Here is an 11731-nt window from a genome sequence, read left to right on the forward strand (position 1 = left end):
GTGAGAGACACCAGTCAATGAACACATTCCATTTTAGCACATAGAGGCATCTCGTGGATGGTGCTCTGGCCTGTAAAATGGTGTTCATGACTGAATGTGTCAATTCTTGCACGTTTAGCATACTCTGTTGATGGGCCACACATGCAGGTCCCACAGCTTGGGCTGGGGATGCCAGATTGTGCCTTGTGCCTGAGAGAGGAGATCCCACCTCAGCAGTATTTCCCATGGGGATCTGTACAGCATCTCTATCATTTCCAGAAACCATAGCTGGTTGGGCCATTTCAGCGCAGATAATAGAATCATTTCCTTGTCCTCTCGGACTTTGCACATGACAGAGTGTATCAGGCATATGGGGGAGGAAATGCATATTTGCGTTTTGCCAACCACACGAGTGCCAGTGTGTTATGGCAACATATATACGCCACTACTGTTGTGTTGTCCGAATGAATCAGAATGTAGTGATTCACAACATCGGAATGAAAAGCTCTCAAAGCTAGAAAGACAGCCAGTAGCTGTAGGCGGACACCAAAGAATGGTCAGTACATGCTCATTCATTAGGTGCACATGCATGAACTCCTAAAAAGGAGATTTACTGGCTGGGGAAAAGTGTGCTTTTCGCCAGTTGACATTAGACCAGATTTTCCATATGCAAAGCAGTAAGTCTCTGTGTTCTCTCAGTAGTGCCTCTAATTGACTGGTAATAACCAATTGCTGCGGTAATTCAAAACACACACACCATTCATTTTCCGTGGGGCGAGCACCGCATCAATACATTTTGTGAACGTGTGGGGAGCCAGAGACAGACTGAAATTAAGGACTTTAACAGATACGCAGTTCCCTCGAAACGCAAATCTAAAGCCGCCTGTTACACGGTGCAGTTGGTATATGAAGTATGCGTCCTTCAGATCTATTGATGCAAATCAGTTTTGAAGATGGATATGCAATAAGATCTGTTTCTGAGTTAACATTATGAATGTGTTCATCACGAGCGCGCAATTCAAGCATCTCAGAAGAATGGGCCGAAGCCCGCCATCTCCAGAATGAGGAATTAATGGCTGTAAATCCCAGTGTGTGTGTTGCAGTCTGTACATGCAACACCAGCATATCGTGTGGTCAGACCACATATTGTGCTTGATTGTTGTAAACTCCAGCTCTGACAAGTCCGTGAGGACTTGCCATGCATTCGTACAGCAGAACAGCAGGCTTATTAATTCATATGAAACAACTTCTATCACGTTCTTTGTGAGAAAATTGTGTATTTTGGCTTGTAACACTGGCACGTCTTCGGACAGAACTGTGGAAGACAGAACAGCTTTGAAAAGGGGCTGTAAGAAAGCCCAACAATGCCCCCTGGAGGTATATTTCTGTATATAACTTTATTAATTATGAACAAGCCTAGACAAGCCAAGACACACCTGAACAAGTATCAGTGGGGGGCAGTCTATATATATAGGTGGAGAGACTGACTTGTTTTCATTGCACAGTCTGGACTGCTGCATGTTTGTTGTTCCTGTGAGTGATTAAGGACCACACACACCGATGGCAAATGCCTCTAATACCTCATACATGCAGAAATAATCCAAATAAAACCCTTCAGCTGGGACACTCTCTCTTGCTCCTGTTTCTCTAACTGGAAACTTCCATTTCTACTAGTGCTTAACTGAACCCTCTGAGCATCGCTTATGCTCATATAGGGGCGGCCAACCTGCAAACTGGATAGTTTAACCATGTTCAATAATTTTTTTGCACCCAGTGGTTAGTAAGAGCTCGTCACACATCCGCGTAATGGGACAAAGGGCAATTTGGTATGTTCATATCATGATATAATGCTGAAATATATTGTTATTATTATTGTTATTATTAACAATAATAATTCATTGTTTCCGTTACATCCAGGATTTCTCTTAAAGGTGTGAGGGGGGCATGCAGATTTTGTTACACATGATATATCTCTTAAACCCAATAAAATATGTATTTTATGACAAAAATGTAACTTTTAACATCACAGAATGCTTTCATCATACATAATACAAATGTGCTGACATGTGAAACATTTTATTAACTGTTATTTAAAGTTGATTTCTGTTGTTGCAAATTAGAGGAACACAATTTTCCACCGCAAATGAAGAATGACTCTGATTGTCTTGTAACTATCAGGATTTGAGTCAAAAGTCCAATTGCCCAAATGCTTGTTTTTTCTAACATTGATTTTGTATGTTGGTTGTACCAGTTCAGCAAAGAAAAATAATTAGATAACAATGATTGTTAATTAATAAAGAATTTATATGCTTTTGATATGATCAGCTTGTGAACATGTTCGTAATTAGTGCACAATCAGTTAGTTACAACTAACCATACATGCCAATGAATCATTTGGATTAGTCTCAGACACGTTTACTGAAGCACGTGACACTGACACGAGCGGATTGAGTCTTTCAGGTTCTCATGAGGTTTTTAAGAGTGCAGTGCCGCTCAGTCACTGTTCATCACTGAACTCAGTGCTCGTGTGTGTGAGATTACAGTTCTGATCAAGAGATGGCAGAAACTGCTCCAGCTGCAGCCGCCCTGCCAGCCAAAGCGCCCAAGGAGAAATCTGCTGCAAAACCCAAGAAAACTGGTCCAAGCGTCGGTGAACTCATCGTCAAAACTGTGTCCACATCCAAGGAGAGGAGCGGTGTGTCTCTCGCCGCCCTGAAGAAAGCTCTCGCCGCTGGTGGATACAATGTGGAGAAGAACAACTCCCATGTCAAGATTGCCGTTAGGAGTCTGGCGCCTCTGGCTCATTCAAGCTCAACAAGAAACAAGCCGAGAGCACGAAGAAACCCATCAAGAAAGCTGCTCCTAAACTCAAGAAGCCCGCAGTCAAGAAACCCACCGCTGCTAAGAAGCCCAAGTGTGCCGTGACTAAGAAATCTCCCAAGAAGGTGAAGAAACCAGCAGTCGCTAAAAAGGCAACGAAGAGCCCCAAGAAGGCAAAGAAACCAGCAGCCGCCAAGAAAGCAGCCAAGAGCCCCTCGATTTTCCTATGCAGCATCTTTGCCAATGCTCCCATATGGCAAGAACTCTGTGCCAAAACCAAGTGTCCGATCGACCGACCGAATGCCTAACCGAATGTGTAACCAAATGTCTTGTGCTTTGAGCGTCTTACATGGCGGGTGACCCATGTGACGACCTGACGTGACGTCATCGTCTTGAAATTAGCTTGTTTTTAACTAGGTAAGGGTCCAAGCTGTTATTTAAAAATTATGAATGGACAATACAGGCACTTGATGTAGATATTTTATACCTAAAACAATACTCAACCATTTTTCCTGCATCCTGCTGTACTTCCCCCAATAAGCTTTCAGAGAAAGGTGTTGTAGGCTATTCTAAGTCATTCTGAGTGATGAACAGGTAGCTATAAAAAAGCTACCACCTGTCTATCATGACTTTCTCTGATAATTTTGAAAGAAACTTACATACATTCCAAGGATCTAAAGTTCTGTTTTCATTTTTCAAATACAACGTGTGTGTGTGTGTGTGTGTGTGTGTGTGTATGTGTGTGAGTCTGTTTGTGCTTGAGAGTGTGAGAGTGTGTTACTTAAAAAGAGCAAACGTACTGTGCATACAGGCATACCTACATACAAAGTCTTAATTCATGTCTTTCTGTTTTTTTCATATTATTTTATTATTCACACATATATCATTTTTATAATATATATATATATATATATATTTTTTTTTTTTTACTCATTTTTCATATTGTTATTTGTCAAATTGTTTAATTTTATGTTGTGTGCTATATTGTCTCACAGGTTAGAGATAAAGAGTTTCAATTACAAGGCCTTCAATGTCATGGGACGATGTTGTGTGCAAAGACAATGTCAGACTGAGCATTGAGAAAGACACAATTAAGATTATTCAATAAACTCTGCTTCTGTATTCCTGCTGACTCTTGGGCTGGTAGGAGAGTGAGTTAACTTAACAAGCTGTTGATGTTGACTGGTTTTGGATATCAGACAGATCTCTGAAATATGGATTTATTCTGATGGAGAGAGAGGTCTTGTGCACACTGGATCTAACATGCCTCTCATGTTTTCATATTCTAAGCATATCATTGAATACTGTACATGGCATCACATCTCTCTCTATATGCTATATACATAGGCAGTGGATGAATGAATTGCAGGGTAAGGGTATATAAAATAAAATTAAGTATATAAATAAATAACATTTAAATTACAAATACATTTTTCCCATCTGAATCCATACATTCATTTTAAGATTTTCAAATTGCAGGTTCTGCCTACTGTACAATGGTCACACCCCATACAAAACACTCCAAATTAATAAATTGTTGATTATTGTTATTTGCACAGACACCAGTATTCATATTGATAAATATACATCTCAAATTGATGCCTATCAATCCATCATTCTTTATATATTCGGTCTCTTTATTAGGGCTGGGTATCGCCAGGCACCTCATGATACGATACGTATCATCATACATATGTCACGATTCGATATATCACGATACATCACAATATCATGATTCAATTCAGTTATGATTCACAAGCTCTTGATTAAATTCCAATTCATTTGGGTATATTTCAGTTATAATGTCCATATTTGCTCATATATGAAAGAAATGAGGAATGGCACTCTTATTTAGACAATCTGCTTCATCTTTATAGAACTGTTGGACATGATATAAATACACAAAAAAAAAAAAAATGAATAAAAATATTGACACTGGGATCAATACAATAGCATGAGAAAAAGTATCACGATGTATCAATATTTGATTGTATTGGCACAGCCCTGCTCTTTACCCCTCTTTCCAGGAAATCTAGAGAATCTCCAGATGATGTCATGTGCAGATTTAAGAGAGCCTTTAGAGCCTTCTTTCACAGTTTATTGGCAAGACAACCTTTCTGTCATGAATCCCGCCTTTGTTGTTCCTCCCGCTCACCACCAGAGGGCTCCATCACCTGGGGATTGACTTTAACTCTCTGGACCCCACTTCCCATAATCCATGTACCTATCAATGATTACCTGTTCACCTGTTTCCAGTTCATTCAGCTAATTACCTCTCACTCTCACTCCCTGTGATTGCAAAGTCTTGTTTTGCCCTGGCTGACATTTCTAAGCATTCCCTGAGTTTATTACATTTCCTGTGTATGATCCTGGACTGTTTACCCTGTTTTGAACTGTTGCTGCCTGACTATTACTTCCTTGATTTAACCTGTGTTTGTCTGCTGCCTGCACTGACCTCTTGCCTGTTTATTGACCACCTCTCTGTATGACCTTGGATATTACTTTTGCTTGTGATTGAACCCCTGCCTGTCTGTATTACTACGTTTATTATTATTAAAGCTGCACATGGATCTCAATTCCGATGACTCATCATTTCACTTTCCTTCTACTGGATCTCTTTCTTCTGAGCCTCCGAAGTTTTGTCTGTAAAACATATTAATACATTCCCCCATTTTATTTATGTTTACTAAATGTTTCTATCTTTGGTTACATTTATGCTAAACTTTTCTATTATATATTTAAGTATAAAAAATAAAATTCTATTATATAAAATATAAGTATATATTTTTATATTCTAAAACAGGTATATAATAAACAGTTTAAAGCATTCCAAACATGGTTAACTATTTTATCTATTAGGATTACACACACACACACACACACACACAAAAAGCTGTTTATGGACAGGGTTGGGAGGGTTACTTTTGAAATGTATTCCACTACAGATTACAGAATACATGCTGTAAATGTCATTTGTAATGTATTCCGTTAGATTACTCAAGGTCAGTAATGTAATCTAAATACTTTGGATTACTTCTTCAGCACTGGTATATTTTTTCACTTGTTTTGACTATAAAAACTCTGCAAGTACAGTAAGACATATTACACATGTTAAAAATACATTCTCTGAAAAACCTAAATATCTTATGCAGTGTTGTTTCTAAAACAAGATAAATCAAATTGATCTTGTTTGAAGGATTTTTAGATATTTTTACAGGAAAACAATAAAAAAAAATTATCAAGAATATGATTTTTGCCCTAATATCAAAGGTCTTACTAGAAAAAAATAAAAAATAAAAATTATGATCCAACATGAATTTTAGCTTAGCATAAAGCTGACAATTTACACAAGGTTTATTCCTATTTCTTCTGCTCCAAACTTACTTCAAACTTACTTCTTTGTCTGCTCGAATGAATGTAACACATCATAAGAAAGTGTTTCACCACTGTTCAAATGCTCTTTGCATCATTTATATGTATAAATGTTTTCCATCTGAAAGGACTAAATATTAAATGAAACAAATGACAATATAATGCAAAGTAATCTCTTCAGTAATCAAAATACATTTTTTAATGTAACTGTATTCTAATTACCAATTATTTAAACTGTAACTGTAGTGGAATACAGTTACTTATATTTTGTATTTTAAATGCATAATCCCGTTACATATATTTCGTTACTCCCCAACCCTGTTTACTGAAGTATCTTGTTTCACCAACAAAGGCTCACTTTTCAAGGTTATTTTTCTGTTTCAGTATTATTCTACAAATTAACAAATTGACGCTCAAAGGTACTACATTATCATTATTTCAATTAAGGTAAACTACAACATCAAACTTGTAAGTCATAAATGGTATAATATTAAGATAAATTATAAGATAATTATGTTAAATATTATGTAAAATTGTCAGTATATATAAGGAAAATATTTAGAAAGCTTACTATTAAACCAAATCTTATATTATTGCTTTCTTAGGATAAATTGGTTTTGCAATGTTCCTCACCTGTAAGTTGCTTCAACTTACAAGTAAATGTAAAAAACAAAAAACAAACAAACAAACAAAAAAACAAAACAAATAAATGGTCCTTGCATTTTTCTCATTATTCATGAAATATATATATATTAAAAAGTACAAAACAACACATAAATACATAATATCAAATACATAACTACAAATTAATACAAAGTGAATAAATCTAAGCATGATCTTTTATTTCAAGAACTAAAGAGAAATTCCTGGATTCGTTGCCACAACATAACTTTGGAATGGTGCCAGTCTGTCATGACGATGCTGTAGCAACATCGAGGATCGATAGTTGTTTGTTGGTTACCAGTTGGTAATTTTTTCTTTTAATGATTATTATATGGGCAGACATGCAGTAGTCTAACTTAATTTATGTCCTCATTTGCCCAACATTAATTTAAAGGCTATTTAAACAGTTGTGCGTGCACAAACACAGACTCAAAATTAATGTACTTCATTTATTTTGACAGAGAACAGAGAAAATAATGCAACAATCAAAGAAATGAAGACATATAACCACAGGACTTCAACGAAATTACAAGCCTAAATGACTTACGTGCTCATTAAACTCTGCTTAGAGCAACTTAACACCTAATGCCTTAATACATTTGTTAATTTCATTTAAAGCCATTTTAAGGATATATAAAAATGGTTAATGACTTCATTACAATATAATCTTCAGACCTACATATTTTTCAATAAATAATTATATTAAATTATAACAAAAATGTCAAATTAATCGGTTAGCAAAAAATAAAGAATAAAACATTTGTATATATATATATATATATATATATATATATATATATATATATATATATATATATATATATATATATACATTCATTTATATTATATTATGTATACATTTATTTTAACAAATAGCATTATCGGAGGGCCTGGGTAGCTCAGCAAGTATTGACGCCGACTTCTACCCCTGGAGTCACGAGTTCGAATCCAGGGTGTGCTGAGTGACTCCAGCCAGGTCTCCTAAGCAACCAAATTGGCCCGGTTTCTAGGGAGGGTAGAGTCACATGGGGTAACTTCTTCGTGGTCACGATTAGTGGTTCTCGCTCTAATTGGGGTGTGTGGCAAGTTGTGTGTGGATCGCGGAGAGTAGCATGAGCCTCCACATGCTGGGAGTCTCCACAGTGTCATGCACAACAAGCCACGTGATAAGATGATTGATCTTGATTGACGGTCTCAGAAGCGGAGGCAACTAAAACTTGTCCTCCACCACCCGGATTGAGGTGAGTAACCACGCCACCATGAGGAGCTTTTTACCTTGTAAGTTTGATATATTGTAGTTAAGAATTGCATTATTGTACAACTGTATAATGTAGAGCCTTTATTGTCCAGAAGATGGTGTCAATGTATTAGCTTTGATATTAATCCTGAAAAGTTTCTGAACTGCATTAAACTCTTTATGAAAAGTTTAAAATACAGTACTGTGTAAAAGTTTTAGGCATTTCTGGAAAATGCTGTAAAGTGTGGCATTTTCAAAATAATAATAATAATAATAATAATAATAATAATAATATTACAATAATAATGTAATAAGTAGCTTTTATTTATCAGTTAACTTCATACAAAGTGCAGTAAACATAAAAAAGCTAAATCAATATTTGGTGTGACCATCCTTTGCCTTTAAAACCACACAAATTCTCCTAGGTACACTTTCACAAAGTTTTTCAACAGTGTTGGCAAGTAGGCTGTTCCAAGATTAATGAACAACTTAGAACAGTTCTTCTATGGATTTAGGTTGTATTCTCTTCATATAAACCCAGATTTATAGTATGGTTTATTGTTCTTCTTCTATTTAGTTCTAAAAATGTTAAAATCTAAAACTGATATTTCCTACTGACACACTAAAGCAAAAGATAGAAAATAACCATCTTAAGACAAATGTTTTTGTGAATCATCTAATGTGCCTGAGACTTTTGCACAGTATTGTAAATGTAAACAATGATATAAACATGTTTATTATTGGGATGAAAATGGGGGTATTCATCAGAAAATGGGGGTATATATGAATATGTTTTACAGACAAAACTTTGGAAGCTCAGAAGAGATCCAGGAGAAGGAAAGGTTGTCTGGCCAAGAAATTGTGAAAGAAGGCTCTAAAGGCTCTCTTAAAGCTGCACATGATATCATCTGGAGATTCTCTAGATTTCCTGGAAAGACGGATACAGAGACTGACTATATAAAGAATGATGGATTGTTAGGCATCAATTTGAGATGTATAATTATCAATGTGAATACTGGCATCTGTGCAAATAACAATAATCAAAATGTATTAATTTGGAGTGTTTTGTATGGAGTGTGAACGTTGTACAGTAGGCAGAACCTGCAATTTGAAAATCTTGAAATAAATTAATGTATGGATTCAGATGGGAAATTTTTATTGCATTTTAAATGTTATCTATTTCTTTCTTTACTTAATTTTATTTATGTACCCTTATCCTGCAATTAATTCACCCACCGCCTATGTATATCCTATAGCCAGAGATGTGATGTCATGTACAGTATTCAGTGGTATGCTTAGAATATGAAAACATGAGGCAGTGAAAATGCATGTTAGATCCAGTGTTCACAAGACCTCTCTCTCCATCAGAAGATATCCATATATCAGAGTTCTGTCTGATATCCAAAACCAGTCAACATCAACAGCTTGTTATGTTAACTCACTCTCCTACCAGCCCAAGAATCAGCAGGGGGAATACAGCAGAAGGCAGGAGATGGTGGTAAAAATGAGCAGAGTTTATTGAATAATCTTAATAGCATCTTTCTCAATGCTCAGTCTGACTTTGTATGACCAGCACTAATTCAACAGTGTTACTATACCATGCGAAGTCAATGGACAATTACTTCTTCACAACATCGTCCCATGACATTGAAGACCTTGAAATTGAAACTCTTTATCTCTAACTTGTGAGACCAATGGTTAATTTTAATAAGAGTTGAGTCCTAAGTCAGTCAGTCAGAATATTACAATTTTACCCTATAAAAATTAGGTTGTTATAATTTTTACAGATATTACTGTTTTTGTTAATGAAAATACATTTACATCCCCCCATCCCAGTGCTACCAAATCAGGTGCTGGTGCCACCATCTGTAGAACTCAGTGGCACCGGTGCCACTACTCTCAAATGTTAGTCTGAAGCTCTGATTTAGTATTTTATATATGTAATTAATTTAGATAACTTTGTAGACATCTGTTTTCACTTTGATATTAAGAGATTTTTCTGTTAATTATTGTCACAAAAACCACATTTTTTTTCACACAGAAGCCATGGATCAATAGCGATGTTCGCGCATCACTTAATGTGCGGACCTCCGCTTTTAATTCCGGGAACGCGGAGGAGCATAAACAAGCCAGTTATGCCCTCCTAAAAACTATCAGAACCGCAAAACGCCAGTACAGGAGCAAGATTGAAGGACAGTTTAACACCACCAACTCTAGAAGCATGTGGTAGGGAATTAACATCATCACGGACTTTAAAGGGAATAAAAACTCCACCATGAACACCGCTGCCTCTCACCCGGATGAGCTAAATACTTTTTATGCTCGTTTCGAGGGAAATAACACCACCCTCGCGGAGAGAGCTCTCGCGGCTAAAGCTACAGAGGTTAGTTCACTCTCCGTCTCTGTAGCGGATGTAACCCGATCCTTCTGACGGGTGAATATCCGCAAAGCCGCGGGCCCAGACGGCATTCCGGGCCGCGTCATCAGAGCGTTTGCAAACCAGCTGGCTGGTGTTTTTACGGACATTTTCAACCTTTCCCTCTCTTTGTCTGTAGTCCCCACATGCTTTAAAACATCCACCATTGTGCCTGTACCAAAACAATCAAAAATAACTTGTTTAAATGACTGGTGTCCTGTTGCTCTGACCCCCATCATCAGCAAATGTTTTGAGAGACTAATCAGAGATTACATCTGCTCTGTATTGCCACTCTCTCTTGACCCGCTGCAGTTTGCTTACCGCAACAACCGCTCCACTGATGATGCCATTGCATCTACAATACACACTGCTCTCTCCCACCTGGAAAAAAAGAACACTTATGTGAGAATGCTGTTTGTAGATTACAGCTCAGCATTCAACACCATAGTGCCCTCCAAGCTAGATGAGAAACTCCGGGCTCTGGGCTTAAACAGCTTGCTGTGCAGCTGGATCCTGGACTTCCTGTCAAGCAGACGCCAGGTGGTTAGAATAGGCAGCAACATCTCCTCATCACTAACCCTCAACACTGGAGCCCTGCAGGGCTGTGTTCTCAGCCCACTACTGTATTCCTTGTACACACATGACTGTGTGGCAACACATAGCTCCAATGCCATCATTAAGTTTGCTGATGACACGACAGTGGTAGGTCTGATCACTGACAATGATGAAACAGCCTACAGAGAGGAGGTGCACACTCTGACACACTGGTGTCAGGAGCACAACCTCTCCCTCAACGTCAGTAAGACAAAGGAGCTTGTGGTGGACTTCAGAAGAAAAGACAGAGAACACAGTCCCATCACCATCAATGGAGCACCAGTGGAGAGAGTCAGCAGCTTCAAGTTCCTGGGTGTCCACATCACTGAGGAACTCACATGGTCCGTCCACACTGAAGTCGTTGTGAAGAAGGCTCATCAGCACCTCTTCTTCCTGAGACGGCTGAGGAAGTTTGGAATGAACCGCCACATCCTCACACGGTTCTACACCTGCACTGTGGAGAGCATCCTGACTGGCTGTATATCTCCGCCTGGTACGGCAATAGCACCGCCCACAACCGCAAAGCACTGCAAAGGGTGGTGCGAACTGCCAGACACATCATCGGAGGTGAGCTTCCCTCCCTCCAGGAAATATATACAAGGCGGTGTGTGAAAAAAGCTCGGAGGATCATCAGAGACTCCAGCCACCCG

At 37.8% G+C, this 11731-nt stretch overlaps 1 pseudogene; it reads left to right on the forward strand.

Moving 5' to 3' along the window:
• Positions 1-2535: 2535 nt before the first annotated feature.
• Positions 2536-3107, forward strand: LOC127443298 (histone H1-like; annotated as a pseudogene).
• Positions 3108-11731: the final 8624 nt, after the last annotated feature.

The sequence above is a fragment of the Myxocyprinus asiaticus genome, chromosome 1 (assembly GCF_019703515.2).
Source record: "Myxocyprinus asiaticus isolate MX2 ecotype Aquarium Trade chromosome 1, UBuf_Myxa_2, whole genome shotgun sequence".
Classification (NCBI taxonomy): domain Eukaryota; kingdom Metazoa; phylum Chordata; class Actinopteri; order Cypriniformes; family Catostomidae; genus Myxocyprinus; species Myxocyprinus asiaticus.